At 39.3% G+C, this 15,361-nt stretch overlaps 1 protein-coding gene across 4 annotated transcripts in view; it reads right to left on the bottom strand.

Annotated features, from left to right (window-relative positions):
* The window catches only part of vti1a (vesicle transport through interaction with t-SNAREs 1A), a 349,481-nt gene that overhangs the window by 152,342 nt on the left and 181,778 nt on the right, over positions 1-15,361 (bottom strand). The gene's annotated exons all lie outside the window — the stretch shown is intronic.

Raw genomic sequence — 15,361 nt, 5'->3', positions numbered from 1 at the left:
ATTGTGATAAAAAGAATACACTGAGAAAAATGTTTTAAGTTGATCTCACACACCCTCCTACAGACAAAAAGGAAAACAAATGCCATTAAATACTGCTGATTCAAAGCAGGTTGGTTAATTAGATTTTTCTCTGTTTCGTTTGGCTGCCAAGTTGACATCTTCACCTTAGTTCTAATGATTCAATCTATTTCTACCAGCAAATGTGACAATGCCACAGACAGTAATTGAGGGTAAAACATTGTCACTTTGATGAATTGTGTTTTTTCCTCATAGTCAATGACTAGTGAAGTCAATAAACAAGGAAAAGAAGCATGTCTGCCGGAATATCACAAAATGAATTGTTGTCTTGACACATAGGGATCAAAACATCATACATTAATTTCATCCTGGTGTGGGGCACAATGGCATCTGCCTCACTCTGACTGTCTGCACAGATAAATAATTGGGGCTATCATCAATTTTGCAAGAGTTTTTTTTTTATTCAGTATGCAGCACAACTGACGAACTTTGGCCCTTTTCGCGAGGAGAACAGCCACAAGCAGAAAGTGCAGCCATGGTACTCGAACGATACCTCCTAAATAACTATATTCAAGGTAACTACGAGCTTGAAGATAAAAATTTAAAATGATAATTTTTAAGACAGTAGAAAAAATAACTTTTTTTTATCATCTATAAACAGTTCTATGAAGGCTGGTAGGGCTTGCCATCCTTGTGACTGGTCTGAAATAATTCATCCTCTGAATATGAATTAGCACTGGGTAATCACAGCATATTTATTACGCATTTCTCTGGTCCTTTCCTCCTGTGAATGCTGTATTATTCATTGCTTCTGCCCTGACCCTGATGCGCTCCTGTTCTGACAAATCATACTTGATTAAGACAAATCTTTATTAGTTAGGTAGTCAACTTCCCCATTTATCATTTGCAAATCTCATTCCCCTTTTCCAAGTATGTTAAAACTGACTACTGCAATTTGGTAGAAGCTGTATAAAATGCTTATTATGGGAAATGAGTGAAAATGCAAATGCAAACGTCAGCAACGGATGAAAAGGGAGTAAGTAGGCTTTATGTCAGCAATTCAAAATAAACATTTCAGGAAAACAAACTTAACTCATGCTATAACAAGTGGTGATATTTGTTCTCATTTATTTGAAGACACAATATGCAAAGTTGGAATCTGTAAGCGATTTAACCACAGGAGATAGACTAGTCATCATCACTATTGAACACTTATATCTTTTACTTTACAATTAACAATATTGATCTTGTGAACTTGGTGAATACAAAACTGGTCAAAAATATATGAAATATTGGAGTTAAAAGATATTAAATCGAATGGCCAATGACACTTCACTGGTCCTTGATCCATAAATCACAGGTTTATACTTCAGCTTATTTGAAGTTGTCTATATTAAACAGCCTTTGTTAGCACACTTAATAAACTGATTTACAACGACAGGTCGGCACAGTGCACAGCTCTGGTAACTGGGCTTTAATCTGGACCTGAGCGGATTTTGCACGTGTTTTCTGTGACCCCGCCAGTTGTGCCCAGTTGCTCTGGTTTCCTCCCACATCCCGAAGATGTGTGGGTAGGTTAATTGCCTGTTGTAAACTGACCCTGCTGGCAGGAGAATCAGGGGCATGTTGATGGGAATGTGTGTCAGAGAGAATAGACTTTCAGGAAATAAACAGAAGAACAGGATTGATGGCAAGGCTCTCAGAGTTGGCACAGACTGGATGGGCGAAATGGCCTCCTCTATCATAGGAAAATATGAGAAGGATGACAGTGAAACCTACTTAAAGTAATGAATTAGGGCTCAAGGGTGGGTAATGGAGAAAAAGACAGGAAGGAAATGTCATCCTAACAAGTTTAAATCCAAAGCCACATGCACAAAATGCTGCAGCAACTCAGCAAGTCAGGTAGCATCTTTGGAAATGAATAAACAGTCGACATTTCAGGCCAATAACCTTCTTCAGGACTGAAAAGGATGGGGAATAAACTAGAATAAAAAGCTTAAATTGTTCAAATACTATTTCTGTTAGCAAATGTGGAATGACATCAATAGTATATGCAAAACAACTGGATCCGAGCTCATAATGTGCCCCTACCTTATAACGTACATAGGAGAGATAGCTGGAGAGGAGCTCGGGGGAGGAGGGGGTTGTGATTACTTAATAGATAAAGTTTCTTTGCCAGATTTCTAATGTTAGTTAAATTCTCTCTCAAGTTGGTCAAATTGCAGTCAAAATTAGTACATTATATAATCATAAAGAGATGTGGAGAAATTTCTTCAGCCAGAGGGTGATGAACTTGTGGAATTTATTACCACAGGCAGCTGTGGAAGCCAGGTCGTTGGATGTATTTAAGGCAGAGATTGATAGGATATTGATTGGACACAGCATCAAAGGTTACAGGGAGAAAGCCAGGGAGTGGGGCTGGGAAGGGGAAAAATAGAAGGATCAACCATGATTGAATGGTGGAGTAGACATGATGGGTCAAATTGCCTAATTCTCCTCCTATGGCTTATGGTGTTATAGTCTTGGAGCATTTTATAGATATACACTAAAACTATTTAAGTAATGTTCCTTCCTTTCACTCAGCAATTTAATGATTTTCATAGCCTTTACTTAAGGCTAAGATTTAGTTTTGCCTGAGGATTGCAGAGTGCTGTTTGAAGTTTGTTAAACCATAGGATTATACTGGCTGTTGAACTGAGTCGTTATTGGTCATTGGTCAGGTTAGATTGGATTTGTCTGTAAATTAGAAGATGGTGAAATTGAATAATATTGGAATGATATTCTTCAGTTTTGTACTTGATTACCTCCAATGTCAAAGAAATTAAACATTTTTTCTCTTCTTCGACAAATTATTTGGAGCTATTTGTCATGCTCAGAAATTTAAATACAGGACTACCTATGACAGAATAAATTGCACAGAGCCTATGGAGTAAGCATCAGTAAGCTGTAGGTCTTTTACTTTAATTACAATTCATTCTTCTGCCGCAACATTAAAAAGGCTGAAGAGGAAGAAATTCTTCACAAAATCACCCAAAGATAGAATGAACATAGATATTAACTCAAGTTTTTGTCATTGAAATTGTTTTCAAAGTTGTATCTTGCAAATTAAATTTTGCAACTATAATGAATCTCAATTAAATGCAGATAGGAAGACATTTTAGTTGTATGCCACATAATGATAATTAAGAATTATGCCAAAATGGTTTATAATACTTTCTGACTTAATAGATATTAATTTTCTACGCCTAACTTTGGTTTCTATTTTTCATGATGAAACAGCAAAAATAGCATATATTACATTGTTTTGAAAAGATGCTAATCAATAAATTTGTAAATAACTATAAAAAAACCTTACAGCTCAAATGAATATGGTAAGACCAAAATGAAATAGATATACCAACGTAACCAAGGTAAAACTAGAGAATCTCTTTATACTGAAATAGTTTTGCGAGTATTCTTACTTTCTCCTGTAAGAAATTTAAAAAGTTAATAAAAGGTATTGCTTTCCATTAAAGTGCTAATGGTTCTTTGTGTCTTTTTCTTTGGGGAACAGAAGTCGTCAATTAAGGATTTCCCTTTCTGTTAACGAATGTTGGAGTCAAATGTCTGAAAATCATTTTTCAAATAATTAAAATAAATTTGTGTTGATGTCTTTTAAATATATCAAAGTTGTATGCAAAATGAGTGAATAGCAGTAATACCAGCAGTCCATTTTACCTATTTTGAGAACAAAAAGACAGTCTATCGGAAACCAAATCCACCTTGTGCTAGGATCAGTCTGGCTATAGAAATAATTGCACATGCTCTCAGTAACACACACAAAATGCTGGAGGAACCCAGCAGCATCTACAGAAATGAATAAACAGTCGATGTTCAGGCCGAAACCCTTCTTCAGGACTGGAAAGAAAGGGGGAAGTCACCAGGATAAACAGGTGGGGACTGGGGAGGGGAAGGAGGAAAGCTAGAAAGTGATAGGTGAAGCCAGGTGGGTACAGAGGAAGGAATCTGATAGGAAAGGAGAGTGGACCATAGGAGGAAGGGAATCGTGATAGGCAGGTGAGAAGAGCTAAAGGGCCAGAGTGGGAAATAGATGAAGAGGGGAGGGAAAGGGATTTTTTAAACAGGAAGGAGATATCACAATCAGATTCAAATCTCTTACTAGCTCTTTCTTCAGTTAGTCCTGACAAAGGGTCTCGGCCCGAAATGTCGACTGTACCTCTTCCTAGAGATGCTGCCTGGCCTGTTGCGTTCACCAGCAACTTTGATGTGTGTTGCTTGAATTTCCAGCATCTGCAGAATTCCTCGTGTTTAAGAATATAAGGTGTTGTTCCTTCACTCTGAGAGTGGCCTCATCTTGGCACAAAAGGAGGCCATAGACCAACATGTTGTAATGGAAATGGGAATTGGAATTGGAATTAAAATGTTTGGCCACTGGGAAGTTCCGCTTTCAGTGGTGGAACAGTGGTGCTTGATGAAGCGGTCCCAAATTTATGATGGGTCTCAGATGTCTGTAACAAAAGATTCATTGTTCTTGTGATATTTTCAAGAACTGCTCTGTATATTGCTTCAATCAAAAGAGAATAAAATACATTTTAAGGACCTATCATTATGGCAATTGTCTAATGAGCAAACCTTTCTTGCTCAAATAAATGATACAAAGACCAGCATTTCTATGCACAAGTAGCTATCTGCGTATTTTAGCCGCTGTCAAAATCTGCTACACTTTATGATTCTGTTTTTAGTTTAAGATTTTGTAAAAATGACAGTGAAAAGACAGTCAGCATGATGGAATAAATCAAACAGCTACATGCAATATCCACACAAATGCAATTTAACACTAAGTTTCAGAATTTGCTAAGTTGCCCTGCTACTCCACTAGCTTAACTATATTGGTATATCACTGAAAAATTCTTGAAGGCCAAGAAGTTACAGTGTTTGCAGTTCCAAAAGTCTTAGACACGTGTGTCTGTATGTATATATAGATATATATAGAGGGGGGGGGGGAGAGAGGGCGCGTGCTAGGGTGCCAAAGACGTTTGTACGGTACTGTAGTAATTACATGTATTGCACTGTACTGCTGCCGCAGAAAAATGCAGTGATGATAAATCTGATTCTGATATGGGTCTATATTGTGGACTGAGAGTGAGAAGGGGGCAGTGAGAAGGGAATCGTGGTTGGGAAAAGGGAAAGAGTGGAAAAGGGTGGGAGTGGTAAGCACCAGAGGTACATTTTGTAATGATCAATAAACCTATTATTTGTAGTCAAATGACCTTGCCTGGCCATCAGGGCTGGGTGTGTCTGAACCCCGCTACCCCTCCCTGCAGCGCTCTACCCTCACCATTCCCAACATTCTATGATCTCACCAGATTTACAACCTCACTCTCCGCTCCATGTTGACAAATACAGTACTGTACAAGAGTCTTCAGCACCCCAGCCATATATACATGCAAAAGTTTGGGCAACCCTGGTCAAAATTTCTGTTACTGTGAATAGCTAAGCGAGTAAAAGATGACCTGATTTCCAAAAGGCATAAAGTTAAAGATGACACATTTCTTTAATATTTTAAGCAAGATTACTTTTTTATTTCCATCTTTTACAGTTTCAAAATAACAAAAAAGGAAAAGGGCCCAAAGTAGAAGTTTGGGCACCCTGCACGGTCAGTACTTAGTAACACCCCCTTTGGCAAGTATCACAGCTTTCTGTAGCCAGCTAAGAGTCTTTCAATTCTTGTTTGGGAGATTTTCGCCCAATCTTCCTTGCAAAAGGCTTCTAGTTCTGTGAGATTCTTGGGCTGTCTTGCATGCACCGCTCTTTTAAGGTCTATCCACAGATTTTCAATGATGTTTAGGTCAGGGGACCGTGAGGGCCATGGCAAAACCTTCAGCTTGCACCTCTTGAGGTAGTCCATTGTGGATTTTGAGGTGTGTTTAGGATCATTATCCTGTTGTAGAAGCCATTCTCTTTTCATCTTCAGCTTTTTTTTTACAGATGGTGTGATGTTTGCTTCCAGAGTTTGCTGGTATTTAATTGAATTCATTCTTCCCTCTACCAGTGAAATGTTCCCCATGCCGCTGGCTGCAACACAAGCCCAAAGCATGATCGATCCACCCCTGTGCTTAACAGTTGGAGAGGGTTTCTTTTCATGAAATTCTGCACCCTTTTTTCTCCAAACATACCTTTGCTCATTGTGGCCAAAAAGTTCTATCTTAACTTTATGAGTCCACAGGACTTGTTTCCAAAATGCATCAGGCTTGTTTGGATGTTCCTTTACAAACTTTTGACGCTGAATTTTGTGGTGAGGACGCAGGAAAGGTTTTCTTCTGATGACTAAAGGTCATATTTGTGCAGGTGTTGCTGCACAGTAGAACAGTGCACCACCACTCCAGAGTCTGCTAAATCTTCTTCAAGGTCTTTTGCAGTCAAACAGGGGTTTTGATTTGCCTTTCTAGCAATCCTATGAGCAGTTCTCTCAGAAAGTTTTCTTGGTCTTCCAGACCTCAACTTGACCTTCACCATTCCTGTTAACTGCCATTTCTTAATTACATTACAAACTGAGGAACCGGCTACCTGAAAACACTTTGCTATCCTCTTATAGCCTTCTCCTGCTTTGTGAGCATCACTTATTTTAATTTTCAGAGTGCTAGCCAGCTGCTTAGAGGAGCCCATGGCTGCTGATTGTTGGGACAAGGTTTGAGGAGTCAGGGTATTTATAAAGCTTTGAAATTTGCATCACCTGGCCCTTCCTAACGATGATTGTGAACAAGCCATAGCCCTAACAAGCTAATTAAAGTTTGAGACATTGGTAAAAGTTATCTGAGACCTCAAATCTCTTGGAGTGCCCAGACTTTTGCATGGTGCTCCTTTCCTTTTTTCCCACTCTAAAATTGCACATGGATGAAAGAAAAATAGAGGGTTACATAACAAACGGGTAGTGTGAGTTTAGTACTTTTTTTAAGGAATATATGGGTCGGCACAACATTGAGGGCCGAAGGGCCTGTACTGTGCTGTAGTATTCTAGTGTCTAGTATCTAGTCTCTAATCTTGTTCACAATGTTGAAAAGGATGTTTCATCTTTAACTTTATGACTTTTGGAGATCAGTTCATCTTCCACTCACTTAACTATTCACAGTAACAGAAATTTTGACCAGGGGTGCCTGAACTTTTGCATGCCACTGTACATGCCTAAGACTTTTGTACAGTACTCTCTCTATCCATCATAGTCAACATATAAAGTTAGGGATTGCTCGTTTACGAGTTAAAAGTATCTTAGATATGACAAAGCAACCTCAATGGCATTCAATATTGTAGATGGAGTCTAACTTTGTTTTTTAATTATAACTGCTGATGCGAAAATACTGAACTATTTTTAACATGTTTATTCTGTCTCCTTTCTCTCTCAATCACATCTTCTCAATGTTTCTTTCTGTTTCCTTCTAAGTCAGCCACAAGAGGTGAAGAATTAGCTTGTATCCTTTCCAGGTGTGTGTGTTCTGTGCTTGGTAATGAGGCTGCTATGGGATTTGCAAGCTTCGCCACAGGTAGTGGAACAACATGGAAGGTGGCACTCCTTCCTCCGTTGTTACTGGGACTCTGTGTACTTCCGATGAATATACTCAGTGATATTCCATATGCTCCTCCATTTTCAGCAGTCACGAGCAGGGATGTACTTGAACTGATGAATCATTTATTGAGGAGGCTTTGAATCATCCTTGCAGTGTCTTCTGTGTCCTCGTGGTGAATTCCTACAATGCTTACAGGTTATTGAAGGAGTCTGGTCTTGGGAACATATGAAGTGCAGCATTTACTGGAGCCAGTTAAATGCAGCATGAACCTCTAAGTTGGGGATAATGATTTGATGACCCTGCAGAAACAACTCTGGTTCTACTTCTCCAGGGTTTTCACGTTCCTGCTGCAGATACACTACACAACTCTCAACATCTGGTGAGAGGGATCACTACTGCCTGGGAAACCATGAGATTTGTACCAGATCAGAGATCTTACTCTTTTCCACTTTACCTTCCCCGCTGTACTAAAGTACCTCCTGACAATATACAGACACCAGGGACTGTGGACTTTTTTCCATACCTTGGGAGCCCATGTCAGTGAAGTCACACATGAATAATAAAATTCACGGAACCCTCCAAGTTGGGCACTATGCTAGCACAGCAGTTAGTATGACAATATTACAAATTGGGGCGTTGGAGTTTGGTGTTCAATTCTGGCATCTTCCGTAAGGAGCCTGTAGGTTCCTACCCGGGAACACGTGGGTTTCCTCTGGGTCCTCTGGTTTACTCCCATATTCCAAAGACGTACTGGTTAGTAGGTAAATTGTCCTGTGATTAGGCTAGGGTCAAATAGATGGGTTACTAGGCAATGTGGCTCGTTGGGCCAGAAGGGCCTGTTCTGTGCTACATCTCTAAATGAGAGCTTCCCAACTTTTTTATGCCATGGACCAATACCACAGAGTGAGGGATTTATGGACCCCAGGTTGGGAACCCTTGTTTTACATTAAAATAAGTACATTTGGCCCTCAGAAGAAAATGGTTCCAATCTTCAAACCTGGAAGACAATCTACCAGGCAGCTACAATTTCATCTTCACCCCACGCTTCAGAGTCTGACCACCTTTACACCAAACAAAAAAAAAGCAAATCCTTGCTTTCTAGTTTGGAATCTCTCTTAGTGCTTGCTCAATTGGCACATTGTGCAGAGCTTCCTACCAAAATGAATCTTGAGTAATAAGTTGGGCTCAGAAACCCACATAATGTCCATGAACAGCTGTCAGCATCATGAATGGCAAGCACCATTTCTTTGAAACCACCTGGAAAATCTGGCTGATTATCTTACCTTTTATATTTCAGTTGCCTGGCAGTTAGATATAAAAATGTTGAAACTATTCCAAATATTTAATAGATAACAGAATGGTTGAGAAATTTTCTAGCAGAAGATGATTTATTCTTAGCTGCTCAGTGCTGAGTTAGTAAAACACAAAAGCTATGAATTTTTCTAAATCAATGAAAATAGTTATTGTTGGTATTATGTTGGATTAAAGCAGTGGTAGAACTCATTTGCCAAATAACAGATCAAGGCTAATGGCTATAATATATCCTCCCCTCTAATTAATTTTGTTTGAAAAATCCACACCTTAGACCCGACACTTCATTTTATAAAAAACTGCAAGAAGGTCTGACACTTCTTAAGAGATCATTATCCAATAAAAGTTATCTACACAATTAGTAACGACCTTAGGAAAGTTACTTGTACTCTTTGTTGCAGCTACATATTGTACACATCATGATATTTAATAGAACACCATTTCTTAGGATTATTTGCATTGAAAGCCTCGTGACAACCAACAGTGGGACTGTTTGCCCCTCTCCCATCAGGAGGAGGCTAAGTAGCATCCATGTCAAGACCACCAGACTTAAAACAGTTACTTTCCATAAACAGTAAGGCTGATCAACACCTCCACCTACTAACCCACCCCTCCACCACTACTTAATCATTCCCTGTCAGTCACATTATGCACAGGCACTTTTGTACCTAACATCACTTTATGAACATACAATTAATCTATGTATATAAGCTATCTAATGAGTTTATATTTATTGTGTTTATTAAATAATTGCATTCATTATCATATTTTGGTTTTTTTTTGTGTGCTGCATTGGATCCTGAGTAACATATATTTTATTCTCCTTTACACTTGTGTACTGGAAATGACATTAAACAATATGTTATTTTATTGAGATACAACACTGAGATCCTAGCCTAATCACTGGACAATTTATAATGACCAATTAACCTACCAAACAGTACGTCTTTGGACTGTGGGAGGAAACCAGAGCACCCAGAGGAAACCCACATGCTCACGGGGAGAACATACAAACTCCTTACAGACAGCAGCAGGAATTAAACCCTGTACTGTAAAGCATTCTGTAAACTGTTGAATCTTAAATTTTAAAATCACTGGTAAAATCCACCAGAATAAGCAAAACATCAGTAGATATTCTGATGTATGCTGTACATATTGAATATTCAAAGTTAGGATGTGCTGACTTTGTAAGTATGTAATTCTGTAAGTTTACCTGACTGTTCAAAATGTCAAAGTAGGTGATTATAACAATTGAAACTGTTGTTAATGATTTATTGTTTTTGTTTTGATGAAGAAGAAAACGTCATGGCAAGAGAGAGAAATTCTCCTGAAAGTTTGTTGTGTCTACAAGGGCGAGAGTGGAAGGCGAGCAGGTGTTCAGCGCCATTTACCTGTGTTTGACTGATCGCCCTCTCCCTCTTGCTCGTTGCTGCTGGAGGAAGGTGCTGGAGCCTTGGATGTTGGGCAAAGTTTCATTGGCACTGTTTGTTGATTGAACTTATTTTTAGAAGATTCTGCAGTTTATGTTACATGTGCTTCTGGTTACTCTTTTTTATTGCTATTTTGTGCAATTTGATCAGAGTACTTCGGGGCAGACCAGCTCTGTGGCCTGCCGTCAACGCATGACACAACGCTAAACTGAACTGAATGAAACTGGACTTTCCTGTACTGTTTCAAGGACTCTGTAATTTGATGTTTACTATTCTGTGTGTTATTTGATCACTTTTTGCACGATTTGTTCTTTTTTTTACGCCATTGGGTGCTTGATGTTTGAATGCTGATTCTTGTTTCGTGGCTGTCCGTGGAAGGATAAATCTCAAGGTTGTATTCTGTATACATGCTTTGATAATTAATGTACTTTGAACCTTTGAATCCACTGACTCTGACTGGGGAATGGAAAAAAGAGAGAAAGCAGAAGGGGAGAAATTACCAGAAGTTAGAGAAATCGATATTTATGCCATCAAGCTGGAAGCTACCCAGATGGAATATAATCCTTATTCAATATAGCAGAATTAGGCTATTCACCCCATCAAGTCTGCTACTCAATTCCATCATGGCTGATTTACTATCCCTCTCAACTCCATTCTTCTGCCTCCTTCCCACATCCTTATTAATCGAGAACCATCAAACTCCACTTTAAATATACCCAACGACTTGGCCTCCACAGCCATCTGTGGCAACAAATTCCACAGATTCACCACCCTCTGGCATAATGAATTTCCTCTTTATTTCCATTCTAAAGCAACATTCCTCTATTCTGAGGCTGTGCCCTCTGGTCCTAGACTCCCCCCTACTATAGGAAACACCCTCTCCATATCCACTCTATCTAGGCCTTTCAATGTTCAACAGGTTTCAATGAGATCTCTTCTCATTCTCCTAAACTCCCGTGAGTACAGGCCCAGAACCATCAAATGTTCCTTGTACGTTAACTCTTTCCTTCCTGGGATTATTATCATGAACGTTCTTTGGACCCAATCCAATGACAGGACACGTTTTCTTAGATAAGGGGTCCTAGATTGCTTGTAGTACTCCAAATGTGGTCTGACGAATGCCTCAAAGTCTCAGCATCAGATCTTTGCTCTTATATTCTAGTTCTCTCACAACAAGTACTAACATTGCCTTTACCTTCCTTACCACCAACTCAAACTGCAAGTTAACCTTTATGGAATCCTGCACAAAGACTACCAACTCCCTTTGGAAAACTGATATCTGAATTTGATCCTCATATAGAAAACAGTCTACATGTTTATTCCTTCTACCAAAATGCATGACAATGCACTTCCCTACACCGTATTTCAACTGCCACTATTTGTCCATTCTCCTAATCTGTCTAAATCCTTCTGCAGACTCCCTGCATCCTGTCCCTCCACCTACCTTTGTATTGTCCGCAAACTTGGCCACAAAGCCACCAATTCCATCATCTACACTCTCGACATAAAATGTGAACAAAAGCAGTCCCAACAGTGATTCCCACAGAACACCACTAGTCACTGCTATCCAACCAGAGAAAGCCCCCTTTACTCCAACACTTTGTGTTCTGCCACTCAGCCCATCTCCTATTCATGCTAGTATCTTTCCTGTAATACCATGGGCTCTTATCTTGTTTAGCAGTCTTATGTGCAGCACTTTGTCACGGTCCTTCTGAAAATCCAAATATACAACATCCTCTGACCCTCCTTTGCCTATCCTGCCTGTTAATTCCTCAACGAATTTCAACAGATTTTTCAGGCAAGATTTCCCTCAAAGGAAACCATGCAGAATTTGGACTATTTTATCAAAGGCTTCCAAGTAACCCAAAATCTCATCATTAATAATGGACTCCAACATCTTACCAACCACTTAAATCAAGCTAACTGGCCTATAATTTACCTCCCTCCCTCCTTAAAGAATTTGCAATTTTCTAGTCTTCCGGAACCATTGCAGAATCTAGTGATTCTTGAAAGTTCATTACTAATGCTTCTACAATCTCTTCAGCCACCTCTTTCAGAACTCCGGGGTGTAGTCTATCTGGTCCATAGTGATTACACTCACTTCTGTCCCTTGATACACTTGAATTTCTGGCAAACTGATGGTATCGATTAAACTCTTTACAGGCTTCCAGCCAGGTACAGCTATCAATTATAACCAGCGTTTCAATGACAAACTCTGCCATCTTCTTCAGGGATGATGCTGACATTCCTGAAGAAGATGGCAGGGTCTGTCATTGAAACGTCAGTTATAACCAATACCTGTACCCGGCTGGAAGCCCGAGAACAGTTTATTTGTCATATATGCCGGGAAAGCACTAGGTGTCCTCCACAGCGAAGAATGATACAAAATACTTATTCAGCTAGTCCATCAATTCTTTGCCCCCATTATTACCTCTCTATTGTCATCTTTGAGCTGTCTGACATCCACTCTTGTGTCCCTTTTGCTCTTTATATATCTGAAAATACTTCTGGTTTTCTCTTTTATATTATGAGCTAACTTACCTACATATTTCATCCTTTAACTCCTTCTTGCATTTTTAGCTGCCGTCTGTTGATTTTTAAAAGCTTCCCAATCCTTCAGTACCCCACTTTTTTTTGCCACATTATAAGCCCTCTCTTTTACTGTTATGCTGTCTTTGACTTCCATTGTCGGCCACGGTTGTGTCATCTTCCCTTTGCAATACTACTTTGAGATGAATTTATCCTGCGCCTTCCGAATTTCTTCCAGAAACTCCAGACGCTGGTGTTCTGCTGTTATCTCTGCAAGTGGCTCCTTCCAATCAACTTGGTGCAGCTCCTCTCTCATGCTTTTGTAATTGCCTTTACTCCAATGTAATACTGAGACATCAGATTTTAGCTTTTCCATCTCAAACTGCAAGGTGAATTCTATCATGTTATTTTACAAACTGTTACTTTACCTTAAATTCCAGTTTGAACAGGCTGAAACCAATTTGAGCCGGTTAGATATGGCCAAAAACAGTTTGAACCAGTTAGATATGGCTGAAACCAGTTTGAACCAGCCAAAACTGGTTTGAACTGGCTGGAGTATTTTTGAACCAGCCGGAACCTGTTTGAACTGGCCATGACTGGATTTAATCTTAATTCTGGAGTTATGACATTATTGTAGCTGCTACTTGAACATACCAACACCGCCTAGATACTAGGCACAAGGGGTTTAGTCCTGGTTGATGCATCTTCCATAAAATCCAATCATAATATTGTTCAAGTTTGAAGAAATGAATTTTCTCATTTATTAAGAAACTAGCAAAACAATCTTAAAGTGATAAAACTAGTGAAACTAAAACTAATGAAATTAAGCAAAGTTAAACACAAATAATTAAACAAAATTAAATGCTCAACAAAAAGATTTCACCATGACCTATTCCCTAGTTCTAAACTAACTGGACTGACTCTAAAAAGCATGAACAGGTAATTAAAACTCTTCATTTCTATCACACTCCTACCCACGTGACGAACTAACATAATACCCGTAATAAGCATGCAACAAAGAATATAATGCAGTGAGAGAACAGGTGCACGGCTCCTACAATTATGGATAGCATAATTATGAATTAACTAAAATAAGAACAAGTCTTCAAGAAACAAAACCTGTAGACAATTTAATGGGACATTCTGATACCGTCCCTTTGAAACAACTTAGCGGAAGACATTGAATGTCTCTGCTACTAGCACATTGTATCACAGTCCCTTCAAGACAGGTCTGTTTTGTCTCTAAACATAATGGTTACTTGTATATTCACAGAGCCATCCCTCAACTCCGCAACTAAAGAGGTAATTAAAGGGGTACCTTTTGAGTACAAACGCATGTACAGTGGTCTCCAATTAATTGGAACACATCAGGACCAGTACATTTTGCCCCAAGTAAGAGGCTGTCCCAATTAGCTGAAGTTTCATGGAAATATTTTAAAAACCATTAAAAAAAAGACTAACAACAGCTTAACTGAACTGTTGTAGCGTGGATGAAATCACCAGACAGACAGAGTCACTGTTAGATACAAAGCAGCTTCTTTATTCGACACAACAAGGCATAGCAGGCATCGTACCGATGGAGACGCTTTCCATAGAAAGGTCTGCTAGTCCAATGTGGGCTCGATATTTATTTGCTAAACACAAAGGCAATCGCTACTTACAAAGCTATAGACAATGCTTCCTTTTGAAGCTATGTACAAACATCACACCTTCTGAATTCATCCTTTCCTTCCAACACCAACATGTCTGGGTTGGCATCCACAGCCTTTAGGAATGCAAGTTAAATCCACAATACATTTATTTGGCATTTTACATGCTAACATAGAAGACAATTAATACTTATAAAGTATAGATAATACTGTCTTCGAAACTACAGCATCTGGTCAAACTACGGCACCAGAAGCATCTGGTATTCACACCTTTTTAGGAAGCGCATTGTTGTGGACTCAATCCACAGTACTTTGTCAAATAGAAGTCTGGTGGCCAAAGTCACTTAAGTGTAAATGAATCATCTACCCAAAAAAACTCACTCTAATATGAATAACAAGTCATGTACTTATGTCACTCCACTCTTCATGAAAGCAGAGAGGCAGAAGAAAGGAAACTTGAGGCCTGTCAGTCTGACCTTAGTGATTGGGAAGATGCTGGAGTCGATTATTAAGGATGAGGTCTCAGGGTACTTGGAGGCACGTGATAAAATAGGCTGTAGTCAGCATGGTTTCATGAAGGGAAAATCTTGCCTGACAAATCTACTGGAATCTTTTGATAACAAGCAGGATAAGCAAAGGAGAATGGGTTGATGTTGTGTACTTGGATTTTCAGAAGGCCTTTGACAAGGTGCCACACAGCAGGATGCTTAACAAGCTACAAGCCCATGGTATTACAGGAAAGATTCTAGCATTGATAAAGCAGTGGCTGACTGGCAGAAGGCAAAGAATGGGAATACTCTTCCTGGTTGGCTGCTGGTGACTAGTGGTGTTTCACAGAGGTCTATGTGCGACCCTATTCTTT

Source organism: Mobula birostris, chromosome 21, assembly GCF_030028105.1.
Source record: "Mobula birostris isolate sMobBir1 chromosome 21, sMobBir1.hap1, whole genome shotgun sequence".
NCBI classification, from domain to species: domain Eukaryota; kingdom Metazoa; phylum Chordata; class Chondrichthyes; order Myliobatiformes; family Myliobatidae; genus Mobula; species Mobula birostris.
The sequence above is the reverse complement of the archived record's forward strand: the minus strand, read 5'-3'. Positions and strand labels throughout refer to the sequence as shown.